General features: G+C 37.4%; 1 long non-coding RNA gene across 1 annotated transcript; it reads left to right on the forward strand.

Annotated features, from left to right (window-relative positions):
• The first annotated feature begins 2,063 nt into the window (after positions 1 to 2,063).
• LOC115605197 lies at positions 2,064 to 15,581 on the forward strand. The gene is made up of 4 exons (XR_003990534.1): positions 2,064 to 2,126; positions 4,099 to 4,141; positions 12,675 to 12,859; positions 15,380 to 15,581. It is a non-coding gene; the product is annotated as an uncharacterized LOC115605197 (long non-coding RNA).
• Positions 15,582 to 15,919: the final 338 nt, after the last annotated feature.

Consider the following 15,919-nt stretch of genomic DNA (forward strand, 5'->3'; position numbering starts at 1 on the left):
CAATGTTTGTTTTTGTGGAACACCATTTTGGAATGATAATTTGAATGTCTTTCCTGTGGAAGAGCTACCCGATAGTAGCAAACACAGTTATGCCGAACACATTCATTACAACCAGTCTTGAGAGAATTTCAGTTAAAAAACAAAACCCAAAACTTTAAACAAGCAATCTGTTTGGTGTTTATCTGCACATGGGCACACATGCCTAACATTCCTACTGACAAGCATTTATCTTTTCTCTGCTGATTCCTTTCTGGTGCTTTGTGTTGATTATTATTGGTTTTGTTATAATTTTGCCATTTGCATCGCAAATTTACTAAGTGATTTATAACCAGAATCATGATCTCTGGCCTAAATAATTTGCATGCTGAAAGCAGCGTTAGACTAATATGCTATAGGATACTGAAGCACTTCACTGATTTCTACACTAAAACTCAAACGGATTAATTATGTAACAATTACTTCAGGTCATTACATTGCTGTGGTGGGTGCTGTTTTATTCGAAAATTCCAACAAAAGAGCTGGTTTCCTGTAATATGAGATTGTAAGGATAAGAAAATAACAATGCCTGGAACATTTCTGCAACATATGTCAGCTTCTTTATTTCCATGGGATGGACAAGAAAGTGAAGAACCCATAGCAGACTGTACTGTACTGTTCTGGGGAACAGAGAGGAGAAAGTGTTTGCAAATGCTTCTGAAGAGTTGGGTATAGAGTTGATTTTATATGTAATCAAATCTAAATACAATGTTATCTTGATGTAATTCTGAAAGATAATAAGATCACTGTTATTTGAGTTTAAGTCAGAATGCTGATGATAAGAGGGAAAGAAGACATGCTTTCATGGAATATCTCTTTTTTAGTATCTTTCTGTAAACATACATGTATGTACTATGCACATCTATATATTCAAGTGGGCAAATTCCATCTGATTTCTGTTATCTTTGCTACAAAGACATACACAGTGGAATGGATCTATTAACTGAAAATGCATTAGATATTTGCCAACATCAGATGCCTAAAACTCAGAAGAAATAACTGAAAGGAGAATATCCTTTCCAAGTTGACCTCCTGTACTTATCACCATGGTATCTCAGTATATTCATAAAAACACTGATTGAGGTGTCTGTTCTCTCTCACACGCATGGTTCATTTTGCTTCTCCTCTCTTCTCTCCCCATGCAAGAGTTAGGGGGTGGAACTGGATTCATTTCTAAATGTTACTACTCTATAATATGCAATGCAGTTTTCTCAGTGAGTCATATCAAGAAAAGTCACCTTTTATTTTGAATGTAGAGTAGCTTAGTAATTGTGAGAATAGGCCCTGTAGTCTTTCAGGGACATATAAGGAAATATGAAATTGGGAAAAAATACATTTTTAAGAAAAGTTTCATTGCTGAAGCACTGAGAATGACGCCAATCAGTCACACCTTTAAAATCTCCTCCATGTCACACCTTTAAAATCCAAATGATACTAGTAAGTGTGTAAAGTGACACAGCAGACGAGCAAATTTCAGTGACTTCAGGATCTGGGCATCATTACTCAGTGCCATTAGAGAGAGTAAAATCCATTTGGGGGACCCAGATTTGGCAGTGTTGGTTCTGTTATAGCCATAATGTCATGGCGGCATTAGAGTATGCTCAGTTATGAAAACAAACTGGGAAGACCCATAATGTCTCCTTAACCCAGTATTAGCCACATAGGTTTCTCTCTGAAGTGTAGCAAGCTGAAGTGCATCTGTTTCCAGTGTCCCAGATGGTTCTTGTACAATCCCTATAACTTCTTTCAGGCTCCTATTCCCTTCCCGCTTTTCCTTCCAAAATGCCACTGACTATGAATAATTTAATTCGCTTGCCAGAGTTCTCCATCACTTTCTCCAGCCTTAAGAGAGTAACTTTCTAACACTGTATTTCAATGTCTTCTGGCAGAATATTTTCCATCTGCTTTTTACATGTGTGAGTGTAGGAGGGGCAGAGGAGGCTGGGATGGCGGGGGTGGTGTCAAGGAAGGACGCCAAGACATACTGCTCTTACTGAAATGATCTACTGCTTCCTTTCTGTTTCCACAGGGCTCGGTACACTGCTCTCACTTCCCTTTGGTGTGGCTGCTGTTCCTCACTTCTCCCTGAGGTAAGGATAAAAAGCAAAGAGCGCAAGAAAGTCAACTCCTCTACAGATAACTTTGAGAATGTGTTGGGATTGGAAAAGTCCATGAAATAAAGCTTCTATCCCACTATTCTAGGCTTTTTGTCTCAGCTAGCAACGAAGCTTGCATGAAAAGTATTTGAAGTATGAGCACTGATCTAGGTGGACAGAGGGAGCTGGGCAAGAACATGGGTACCCAGAAAGAAAGGGAGCTGGACTCCATCCCTGCCAGAAATTGCTCCAGACATCGCTCTGTGAACTAGGAGGACAAGGAGTCTTCCTAGGAGACAAGGAGTCTTTTATGTTGTTTTCCTTTTGTGATAACCAAAAGGAAAATAACATAAAAAGGTAGCTGTTTTGCAAGATACTAGTAATAGGCATAACACAAGTGGTTTTGCCATGTGTATTTTAGGGATTCACCTTTACAGTTAAGATATACCTACTACAAGAAGTTTTCCTCTATTTGGGTTGGGAGGAGCTGATAAATCTTAGGCCTTCCCTACCTGTAAGCATGTATTTGGAGTAGTTTTCTGGGACATTACATAAACAATGGGAAGCTGTAAGAGACATCTGTAGCAGCCTCTAGGATTGCATTACAGTACAGTTATACAATAAGAAGTAGCAACTTGGTTTAGCTTGTGAAATTCAGGAAACATGACAGCAGGCATTATGCTTAAAGTGGAATATATTAATGATAGATTAAATAAGAGAGTATCCTGTTCTGCTAAAAGACTAGTCAGTCAGTTTGATGCCTGTGGCTATGCCTGATGTGGAACACCCGATCAGATTCAATCGTGGATTCAATCAGTTTGGCTGCCCCTTAGTGTAGGGCCCTTATGTAAATGGAGACCTCTTGGTAATCCCACCCACCTTTTCCACAAGCCAAGAACTGAACTCATTCTGTGGAGTGATATTAGGTCATGGAAAGGGAATACAAAAAACTTGGTGCAGCTCTGCTGTTGCTGACTCACAGCATGGAAAATGGCTGCTTATTGCTCCATTTCCTTTCAGATCTTGTACATTTATATCTTCTGAGTTGTGCTAAATACAGTGGCATTTCATCCAAGTTTTATAGCTTCTGAATGGATAATTGATTATTAAATATAATGATGTTTTGTCCAGATTATGTATTTTCTTTAGCATGTAACAGCTTTAGCATATCTGTATGACTGACAGGAGATTAGATGAGAATTTTCCATTCTTGAAAGTTGTAATGAAAAATTATCATACTGAGATGTTCATGGGGTAAAGACATGACTGTTTCTTTCTAAGAATTATTAAACGTGAATTAGCATGTTTTGCTATTGCAAAGTAGAAAATTTAGTTGCTATCTGTTCATGTTATATTGTGGATATTTTAACTCTTTTTTCTCAATAGTTTTAACTCAGTTTGACAGGTGAAAATCTACATGCAGCTGAGTAATTAATTTATACTTAGTCAAGGTTACGAAGAAATTTGAATGGCAATTCAGAAGAACCTCATGTAATGCTCAAGTTAGATCATTGCTCTATGTACCCTACAGTGCGTACAAGACAAAGGCTGAAATCTACAGCTTTGTTCTGTTTTGCATTAAATTGTAGGGGGTTTTTTTGGTTTGGGTTTTTTTTTTCTTTTTTCCATTTTTTGAGCATATGCCACCAAGCATGCTAATACACCAGTCAAAGAATCAGCTGTGCTAACAGTTAATGAGAATTCAAAGAGATTTATTTAGCCTAGCATCGTCATTTCAGTGAAGATTCAAAGAGGATTAATTTGATTTATGTCAAAATGGAGGAATCTTTATATAATCTGCAGTCAAACTTTCATGAATATATTTATGCAGACTTGCAGAGTTCTTCAAATTCATATGTAAAAGGCTATGGGAGAAGAAGACAATATTTATTTATATGTAAATTATTCTTTTTTTCACAGAAAATCTATTTCAGGTTTAAAATGTGTTTATATTTCCTCTTTGCAGTGCTCGGGAACTTACAGGGTAAAATTTGGAGCTGCTGAAATCAGTAAGTATTATACATGATTTTAATGGACTCCAGAATTCATCTACAAAAAACTGATGGGCAAACACAGATAAGAAAAAACTGTACAACATAATTCTTAAGGGCATTCTACTATATCTCAAAGCAACATTTTCTGGAATACTTACCACACATACAGAATGCACATTAGTGTGCTACCAACATTTCATCTGATCTCTTTTGGAAAAGCTGCATGACTCACATCTTTCTCATACCCAAGTAAAAAACTCGTGCTAATAACGTCATTACAATGCACCAAAACCTCAAGTACAACTATATTAAGTATGGAAAAGACGGCTTATTTCAGCACCAGCAGGATTTGTAAGCACATCGCTGTTTTTCAAACCCCACATCATTATCATTTGCAGGAACTCTGCATGGCATTCTGAAGTGGCTTTTCATACACCATGTCCATGGCCCTTCATGCACTACTGCTTTCACACAATGACCCCATATCATGCATGATGATCCTGTGAGTCACAGATGGCTTTAATACCAAAAGCCTTGTGTTGAGACATTTTCTTCACATGCACATTGAAATCCAAATTATTCATGAGTAACTGTACTTTTGTAAGACAACTTGTGCTATCTAAACTCCAAGTTCACAAGATTATTCATGCATGCCCAAAAAAGAAACTATAGCATGCAGTATCAAATGACCTTACCAGCTCTTACAATCTCCTTCTTTATTTTTATTTATTGTTTTTTCAATTTGCTGTCTAGTAGGGCTTTTTAAGCAATGGGAAGAAGTACTTCTGATGCACAGGAATGCAATCATTTGTCTGACCTGCTCTTTCCAAGGCTTTAGGTGAGGTTATTGTTGGCAGTGGAAGTTTATCCAAGAACTACAGGAAGCAAAAGCATTTTACTTAATCAGAATGGCTATTGGTAACTGTAGCTAACAGTCAGAATAGGAAAAAAATTCAGCTGGTATGTGTTTAGGCTTATAGTGTGAGGAAAACAGTACATACAGTCTTGTTTTACACCAAGATGTTGCTTTCCCTCTTATTCCACAGCACAGAGTCTGTTTCACTTCAGTATTCTTTCATGTTCAGTATGGGCATTTGCTAAAAAGTTTTCTCTCTGAAAGGACTCTCATGCTTGCTGGCACTGGCCAATGTTGTCTGTCAGATATCATGTTCAGCACATATTAATAATGCTATGCTTCAGTGATAAGGACCGTAGGGATCATTACTTAGAAAAAGTAAGGTAGGAAAAATCCTTTTAATACTTACCTTAATTTTAAATAGTTAATTTTATAATTAATACTTAATTTTAAATATTTACTTACTATACTAACAGAATAAAAAAGTGCAGAGTGATGCAGTATTTTTAGCCAGGGAATCCTGAAAAACAGTATGCATAAGAAAAGAATACAAGGCTGATCTAGCACAGCTCCCATGGGCATCAAGAGACATTCTGTGACTGGCATTGCAGTTGGAGCAGAGTCTGTGGAGCTCTGACCACTTCAAAATCTAATAAGAAATTTTGGGGAAAAAAAATAAAAATTAGAGGCTTGTTTGACAAAAGTAGTAAAAGTTACTCCTCCCTAAACCAAACCTTAATACGAAAAACCATGCTAGAAGATACAGTAAGTCCAGCAGGATGGAAGAAGTCTGCCTTCCCATGAATCTGTGTTCCCCGATCTTCATCTCTTACTCACCCACTTTTGCGTAACTACCCTCTATATTCTGTGTACCACAATTTCCTTAGGTCTTTCTCCACATTTGTAAACCTCTTTTCTGATACCTCCCCTCCTTCCACATACAAGGGCTACTGTACAGTGTTTTGCAATTGGTCATCCTTGAGCCGTTAATAGTCTACATAGAACCAGAGAGCTGCTAATAAAAAAACCTGAAAAAATACCCAGACACCCTTACGTACACAGGTAAATAGTCACACAAAATTGGGGAAACAGAATCAGTTAATTAAAATTCAGAGCTGACACTAGTTTTAGTTTAAATGAAAAGAAGTAAAAGAAATGTTTTTTGGCTGTCCTCCACGAGACGAAGATTTTTTTTTTGACATGGCTAAGCAATGCTTGAAATAAAACTAGCTAATAAATAATATCCTAACCATAACAATTTCTTGCCATGTCCTTTACCTGTCACATTAGGCCAGAGCACAACTTGCCATGGCAGGTTTAGACCTACCCATGAACTGGCTGACTTATCTAGTGATGAAAAGTTGACGGATGCTTCAGCAGGGCAAGTTGATCCCTAAGCCTTGCTGGTACTGACCTGGGTCCCTCTCTCATTTCTAGCCATCAGTCTTTAAAAAAAATACAGGAACGTGATATCTTTGAGACCTCTACTTTTTGTCACATCCTGTTGTAACTGGCTAACTAATTAGGCAGTTAGTTATTAGGTGGTATTGACAGATGAATTCAAAGACCTTATTTACTAAAAAAACTCAGCTGAAAATAGAAGGATTATAACAATGTTCTAAATGAGTGTTTCAGCATGATCTTCATTAAAGTGTCACTTTAGTGCATAGCATATTCAAGCTAAGCAATTGGGTCCCTTCCATGTCATTTAAAAGGAAAGAAGAATGCATTTAATTTCAATGAAACAGGAAAACTTAGCATCTGCACAGAGTAGTTAATAATGAGTGGGTCTAAATACTGTTACAGCAAAATGCAAGTGCTGTGTTCAGTCAATTGTACTATGATAACTCTGTTATGTAAAGTCAGGTCATGTGAATGTAATGCATTTAATGGAGTAGGTTATAAAATCAGATCTCAACAAAAATCCATCACCTTTCCCATTCTTGCCTTGACAAAGCATAAAAACTTCGTAGTGGCCTGCATTATCTTAGCTCTAAACATATGGTGATATTGTATTCCCTGTTAAAAAAATGAATTTGCTTTTCCTTGACCCAGAATATAATTCTAAACAGCAGTCACCTATACTCTCTTTTGCTGTAACATATGTATACTACAAATATAGCAAAGTTAATTTTAAGCTATGCAACCTGCAACCATTGGCATGGCAGCAGTATGGGCCTCAGCAAGAACTAACCTCTTAGTTATTTATTTTACTTTCTAGGCTTTTAACTTCTCATTGAATTTAAAATTCCTCTGTCACTTGTACCTAAATCAGCTAACATAATGCTAACTCAAGATAGTTCCTGTTCCATGCAACGTAACAGTATTGTAATCAATAAAATAAAGGAGGGAAAAGGCTCAAATGTTTGTGCCTTATCCCACTGCAAAACAGTTAAACATGGAAAATAATATCTTTGCAACTCACACCATTTAACAAAAAGAAATCCTTTTTTTTCCTGTTGTTTTAGTACCATGTGAGAGAAGTGGCAGGTTCCCCTCATACATGCCATCTGTGCTTCCAAATCTGAGAACCTTGTCCTACAAGACAAAAAGCAAACTGAGATCACACCCTCCATAGAGTGACCTAGAAGAATCACTTCATTTTTCAGAAGCCTAATTAAAAAGCTTTCTTTCTTTTCATGGGGGAAAGAGAGAAAGAATAATCATTGTATTAGAGGCTTTGGAGATTTTTGAAACAATTTACCCTGAAACAGATTTTCCCAACTATTAGATATAGAATGTTTCTGCAGGCTTTTTGGAAAACAAATGACCCCAAAAATAAATAAGTCATTGTAATGAAAGCAACACGTTAAAATCAACCATGAGCTGGAGCTTTGTTAGTGTCTATTCACAACAAATATGAATATTTGTTCAATGATGTGCAATGAAAGGAGTTATGTCCTTCTCTATGAATGTACTCTATTTTATAAAATACTTACTATTTTACATGCCTGTGCTATATAAGTAAACTGTAGAAAGAATAATATATTAATTACTAGGAGACAACATCATCCATGTAATTAATTTATCTCCTGAACTTCCTTTTAACATATACTGTGAATGGTATCAGGTGCTAATGTGTTATATTTATAATCTGTTCTTTTTCTAGAAGCAAAAATGAGGCTTGAATAGCATTTTGGATATGGAGATTTGCTCAACAAATTAGCCGTAAGGCTTCCCACATAATATTCCTTTGAATTTCAGACTGTGGCCTCACTTTTAAAAAGCATATGCTGCACATGGAAATACTTCATAATTCTTTGGAATTGAAATGAAAGTGTATTTTAGGATTTAAAAATGTCAGAATATTATTTCCTGATTTTTCTGTTTCCTATATTAATGCAAAAGGAAAGATTCACAGCTGCAGTTGTCATAGGGCCAGGACAGTGACTGGGAATGTGTAGTTTTTTCCTTCCCCCCTGCCTTTCATCCTTTTGCTAAGTTTAATGGAAAGCATTGTATGACTAAATAACCTGAGAACAGGAAATTAATTCTGTTATATCAACCTTTACATATTGGCTGATTTCTGTAAGGGGACTAGAAAACTTAAATCACCGTTTACTAATACTGCATGTACAATGAGTGCATTACCCAGGACTCCAGGACTTCTGATGTTGCCTGTGTGGTTCAGGAAACTACTTATACTCCATTCCTATATCACTCCATTTATGGTTGGGAAATTTCATCTGGAGAAGGAGTGTAATTCACCTGTTCTGAGTGGCATTACATTCCCTCATGCCTGGCTTGTGCTTGAAAGCACAAAGATAACCCCACTAATTTAAAAGTATGAGATAGATACCCTCCTTGTCCCCATCCCTACAGCCGGACCAGACCAGGCAGGCAGAGGTTTATTTGTTTTGCTGTCATCTGAAATCTGATTTCTAGGATCATCTGGATCCCTATTTAACAAAATCTGGATTATTTTCAGGCCTTAGATGACTGGTGGTTGTCTCACTATCTTAAATTCTCTTAGAGGGGTGGGGTAAGTTGGGCATTTGGTCTTCTGCTACAGGCGTGCACTTTGGCAAGGAAGGTGAGTGGTAAGTAGCTCCTTGGATCTGTTATCTATACTGCAGTTGCCAGCAATATAAATATGCAGTTGCTAGGTCTGACAATCTTAATGGTCCCATATAGTAGTCTTATGTTTTTGCATACCCCTGATTCAGAAAGATGGGGTGATACAAATACAGGCAACGGGAAGAAATCTGTAACATTTAGAAGCCAAATTTCCCTGTCCCCTTTTTTCCATTTGCCCTGAAGGTCACACCCAGCTGTGATTTTTATAGCAATGGTGAAGAACTTGCGTGGTAATTTCTAAACATTTCCTGGAGCAAGAGAATGAACAAGATACAGATATGAATTGCAAAACCAGTATATATCAGTTTATAAAGAGAAAAAACCCTAAAGTTACATAGATTAACTTTTCAGTTTATCTTTTTTCCCCTCTGCTCTTCACCAGAGGCAGTAAACGTCACTTTTTCTGTAAGATTCCACTCAGTCAGTCCCAGATGGCAACTTTGCTTTCATCACCATCAATGACAGCATCTTCACCGTGCTTGCATAAAAAATAAATTGAAGTCTTTCCGATTAATAAGCACCAAGCAAAGATCTCAGGATTATTCTCATTATGTAGAAGTGTCATCCTATGCATAAGATTCAGGGCTATTATTTGACTTTATTCCAGAAAAGAGAAAGAGTAGTGCTCAGGGTCAGCCTAAAGGATATGTCCAGGTTTGCGAACTTCTAAGATGTCTGTTTCTTTCTATGAATCTGCTTTTCCTGCAGGATAACCTGGACTGGATTATCTAAAGCAACTATTGTATTTGAAAGCATTTCACTGGAAACCAATTATTCACTTTCATTCTTTCCACATTTGGTTTATTATTTGAAAGAGTTTCTGAACATTTCTGAGAAGTACATCTTTTCTTGGTCTCAGCCTTCAGCCAAATGAAAAATTTCTTAAAGAGTGTTTGTCTGATAATATTCTTCCTAATAGAAAGCATATTGTGAACATTTAATAGAAAGAAAAATGTTGATGTTAACATTTATCTGATGGTTTAAGACTCCTTATTCACTTACAAATACTGTGGGGTGTGTGTATACTTATTTCAGTGCAAATAACAACCATTACTCATAGAGAGTAAACAAAAAGCACAAAACAAGAACTTTTTCAAATAATAAAAAGCGGAAAGAATGAAAGTGAATTATTTGTTTCTATGTTTGATTTGAAACATTCAACGACAGTAGTTATAGCTACCATAAAGGAACTCCATAGTAAAAAAACAAAAGCACTGGTAATGTTGTTAGGCAGTTTAAATATATTTCTAGCAAAATAAAATATGTTTTAAGTATTTAATTTTTTCTTTTTTTAATTTTAAGTCAAACTTCTCTGAGGCCTAAAAGATTATCATGTTATAGTGTTACATTGCGTAAAATTATGTAAGCTTTATTAAAATTCAAAAAAAGTAGGATGTCACATAATACACATGAAGCCATTTTCTTAAACAATTGCTAAATAATATCTTAATTTTTGTCACCCATTTGTTCCTTTTGGTCCACACTACCCTCATACAAATACAGCCATTGATGCCATCTGTACAAGTCCAAGCTTGTCATTATATCCAAGTAGTTGTCCCTAGTGTAGCCTCTGTAGCTGAATTCTACATTTAAAAAACATTGACCTAAAAAGACAAAATTATTTTTATTGTTAGAAATCACAAAGTTCCATATGTGTTTACAAAATGGAGATGCCCATCAGACTTTGCAGCCCTGCTAGAGGCAGTGCACAGTGTCACCGCACTCTATTTGGGAAGGCCATTTAAATCACTAGTGTCCAGGTCTCTAATGATCAAAAAATGTGTTTTAGTTATAGGGCATTAAAATTTTATGACTACCCCATACTAGTGTGCTGTTTCAGAAACATTCCTCTCTATGTGGAGAGTGCTCCTTATAGTGACAAACCTATTTAATAGCTGTCTATATATAATCTTACCTGGTTATTTATAAAACTATATAAGGTTTCTAAACTATATTTGTATCTCTTTCTCTCAGCCACCATGCCTTCTTCTATTTTGAGGTGATAGTTGATACCGAAATAAATCCTATTTACTATATTCAGCTCATCTTTATTTTTGGTCTCATAACTGATGGCTGTGGGTCTCACCAGTTTGACCTTGAAAAGACCTTGTATGTGCCATATAGGACAATACAGATCTATACTGTCAGTTATGGTAAGCATGATATGCTTATGAAAGGGTAACAGAAGTCAGCAATCATGGGCATGAGATGAATTAAAATTGAAGTCTTCATATTATAAATGAGGCAGAAGAGTGGACAATGTATTCCCTTTGATCTGACAAAAAAATCAGGAGAACTGTGTTCAAACTCTTCCACCAGCTTCCCTCAACCTGTGGTTCTGGAAATGAGCTGTTAACTTTCATTTTTTAGTGCTAAACTGACACAGAGAATGAAATTAATCTCATCTAACTTTAGACCACTCCAGTGGAGATGTCAGTAACTGAGCTTGTCGCTGCAGAGTGTCTTTACAGTCACATAGACATAGAGCTATAGTAGGGCGAGACTCACATGCTTTGTATGAGATAGGTGTTCACTGATCCAACTCACAGCCATCTACATGGGATTAGAGGAATTTTATCTTAAAACCCAGTTTTTAGGTGCAAATCATCCTCACCATCAGAATGAAGATACTGTTCTTCAGCATAACCCATAGAAATAAGAAATCAAAACATTTTTTTTCTTCTCTGCAAAACTATGTATGTACTCAGCTTACTCTATTGCTGTTACAGATGTATGAATTGAAAGGGCTATCATCTTTGGCTAATTCAAGTAGGCTTGACTGTGATGCTAATATCTGTGTGAATACATGGATACTTGAATGTTAAAAGTCAGCTCTTTCCATCATGAAAAAAAAGGTAGCTTGTTTGATTTCATAAGAAAGAAATACTGCTGAAGGTGGTTACAGAAGCTCATAAAATTGGATTGGGAAAAGCATACGCATGTATTAAAATGGCTGTTTCGATGGAGTAGATGATAGTGAGATGTAAGACCTTTCCTTTATTAGTTTTACCAGGCAAACTGTGTAGCAAAGGAAGAAACTACAATATAAGCGAAAATCAGGCTTTTCTCTTTAGCTGTTGCAGTATATATACTTGACCATAAATTACATATAAGGAAAAACTTTTTCTCTGAGAGCATGGTAAAATATTTGAACAACTAGCCTAGAGTATCTCCACCCATGGGAATTCTTAACATTCAACAAGTCTCTGACCAGCCCAATTAAACTGAACCACTTCAAGAAGGGGTTGGACTAAATGCCCACCAGATGTCCCTTTCAACCATTATTCTATGATTAGAGAAGTTAGGGGTGATTGTACACCTAAGGCAAAAACATCAACTTCTGGGTGAAAATCAGAGTGAAAAGCAAGAGAGACATCTGCACTCAGAATGTATCACAGAAGAAGAAAACTATTTTCTAAAAGATTTTCCAGACAGCTGTGCAAAATATAGTTAAAAAATACTTGCCTTGAGCTCAAAGTTATTTTTTCCACTTTAAGTTTCTGATATATTCACTATTCACTTCAAGTTATACTAATAATTAAATAAAAGACACCCTTAAGCTAAAGTTAGGTGAAAAAACACCAGTGTACTGTTGGCTTTGTTTATTCCATGCAGGACCGAAAGATGGAAATGAAAAATGTTGAAGATCTGCCACATTTCTGGGATACCATAAGGTTTGAGTTCTGACTAAAGCAGAGGTACAATAAAGACTGGATTTCAGCAAAGCATTTGACAGCTGTTTCCTGCAGCCATCTCCTGGACAAACTGGCAAGATACAAATTGGATGAGCGGTCTGTGAGGTGGGTAGGAAATTGGCTCTCAGGCTGCACTCAGTGGGTGGTGATCAATGATTTTTACTCAGGCTGGCAGCCTGTTACAAGTCGAGTTCTCCAGTAATCCACACTGTACAACATCTTCATAAATGGTCTGGATGATGGAATTGAAATCACCCTTATCAAATTTGCTGGTAACACTAGACTGGGTGCTAAGATGGACATGTCAGAAGGAAGAGCATTCTTACAGAGCATCCAGGATAGGCTGAAAGAGTGGGCTAGCAAGAACTGTGTGAAGTTTAACAAAGCCAAGTGAAAAGTCCTGCAGCTGGGATTGAAATAACCAAAGAGCCCAGCAGAGGCTAGGACCTGTATGGTAGGAGAGCAGCCTTGCTGAAAGGGACCTGGGGGTCCTGGTGGACAGCAAGCTGAACAGGAGTCAGCCATGCATGGCTGCAGCAATGAAGGCAAATTGGATCCTGGGCTGCATCTGCAAGGGCATTACTGGTGGGGCAGAGACTCGATCATCCCATTCTGCTTAGCACTTGTCAGACCACACCTGGAGTGCTCTGCGCAGCTATGGTCTCAACAATTCAAAAAAGATGTGGCTGGACTGGATAGGATCCAAAGGAAGGCCGCAAAATTGGCCAAACGGCTGGAGGACCTGCCCTGTGAGAAAAGAATGAAAAAGTTAAGTATTTTCTGCCTGGAGAAGAAAAGTCTTGGGTGGACCTCATCACAGTAATCTGTTAAGTAAAGGGTGGTTACACAGAGGGTGGATTCCCTCTCTTCACAAGGAGGCATATGGAGAAGACAAGGGGCAACAGGTACAAGTTGCACAGGGACATGTTACATCTCGATAAAAGAAAAAAATGTTCTACATTGAGAACAGCTGATCACTAGAACAATGTCCTCAGAGATGTGGTAGAGCCCTCATTGTTGGAGGCTTCCAGAATGCAATTTGACACAGTGTTACATAACCTCATCTAAGCTCCCTTTCCCACAAAAGGTTGGACCATATGACCTTTCAAGGTCTGCTCTAACCTGGGCTATTCTATAATTCTATGAAAGACAAAAAGATAAAAGCATATTTAACATGACCTGGAATGCATCTGTGTAGTAAGATATTACTTCAGTGGAGTTTACAGCAGGGAGTATGTGGTCAACAGCTGATTTTAGCAAAGACTTGTTAGGATTTGGTATCCGTGCCTTCTGGTTATTGACTATACTGGCTGTTCGCCATCAGCTCCCAAACTTACGGAACAGCTCTTACACAACAACAAGCATATTCTCTTCCTTGAAACAACCTTCCATGCAGTTACTTCCCTCGCACTAAACCTGCAAACAGACTGTCTTTCCAATGCTTCTCTCACTGCAATCCTACATAGCTTACAGAAAGATCATTGGGATCTTTGCAGATCCATGGCATGGGGCCTTGAACTATATTCCTTGTCAAACAGTTCAAGAATTTCACCTCAACTGCCTTGATTTCAAAGATTATGTTTGAGAAGTTGGCTCACATTTGCTGGCCCATAGTATTTTGGTTCCTGATCTGACTTCTGTGCCATTACAGCTGGGAAAGTTAACGACATTTAAACTGTACCTTAGTAAGAAAAGCTTACCAGAGGTGAATGCTAAGATCACTCAAATGCAGACCACCTTCTCATTTGTGACTAACAGAGTTGCATATTGCTATGAACTTGAGTTTTGCTTCAGCTGTCTTTATTTTTCTGTAGGGGAGAGATAGGCTTGAGTGACTAAGAGTCTCAAGAAATTATTCGAAATGATTGTTGAGAGAGTCACAGTGTGATACATTGCAATTTACTAGAGAAACCATAAAAGGATGCACTTTGTGGAGGAAACTTTCTGGTAACTTTTTCATGTTGCCTATAGTTAAAAAAAAAATCAACAACCAAACAACCAAGCAAAAAGCTTCCAGGATTATTTATTTATTATTCTAACTGAGGGCCGAACCACCCTGGAGGGATCCTGCCACCTCCTGAATGAATTACTTTTGACATTTCACTTGCAATCTGAAACATGGAACCAAATCTTGTTTGAGGCAGGTTTTACTAGCTGGTTTCCTGCACTAAATGCACATTGTGTAGAAAAAGCAAAGGTTGGGAAGGGAAAAACAAGCCCTACTTTTGATATGGATGTCTAGCCTTCTGCTACTCTTTCTTGTTCTCATAGATTGGTAATTACATACAGGAGGCTGGATGTTTTTGTTTTCAGTTTCATAGACATTTAAACTCTTACTTAAGTGGAGTTGGTGTAGTGAGTTCAAGCAGATCAGAGCTTAGTCAGTTTGAGCATGGAGGTCTAACACAGTCCCACCCTCCTTTGCCTTTATGTAAGAGCTAACATGCCCCAAGACCTGAAGGCACTCGGTGTCCTCAGGCCTTACAAAGGGAAGGTGAATCTCTGATACAGAACTCACTGCACCCCCTGTTTAAATCATGCCATGGCTCCACATTTACTTTGAGGCACCAAAGAATGTAGTTTTTTATTAATCTTCTGAATTTTATTAACTATTATTTGTTTTAGGTTAAGACTGGATATTTGAGATCTAACTGAACTACTGTAAGCCAGGAACAATGAAAAACATATATTGTGGTGCTTTTCAAGTTTTCTTCCTAATTTATGAAGACTGTGTGGGAGAAGACAACAATCTGTACTCAGGAGAGATGCAGTGAATCAGCCTGTTCCTTATGGTGAAATGTTCTTTTACGCAGCTGCTGTACCTTGGAGAAAAAAACAAATAAACTCCAGATTCTGCTTTAATCAATCGTATTTAAAAAAAAAAAAAAAAGGTTAAGCTGTTGTTCTTAAAGCAAAACAATGGAATCTACACTCTAGTCTTAATGCAATATTTTGTATTGTTTGGAAACACTGTATAATGTCCCCCTCCCTTTCTCTTTGGCTGCAGGAGCAATACTAATTAATCACACTAGACTATTATGGACACTAGGCAAAGGCATAGAAGGGGAATAGTGCAGAGACCTATTGTCCCAGGGAAGAATTTGGAAGGGGTTCTTCTCTAAGTGCCCCCATATGCAAACAGTGCTGGCTGAGATGCCTTTTTAG

The sequence above is a fragment of the Strigops habroptila genome, chromosome 3, assembly GCF_004027225.2.
Source record: "Strigops habroptila isolate Jane chromosome 3, bStrHab1.2.pri, whole genome shotgun sequence".
NCBI lineage: Eukaryota > Metazoa > Chordata > Aves > Psittaciformes > Psittacidae > Strigops > Strigops habroptila.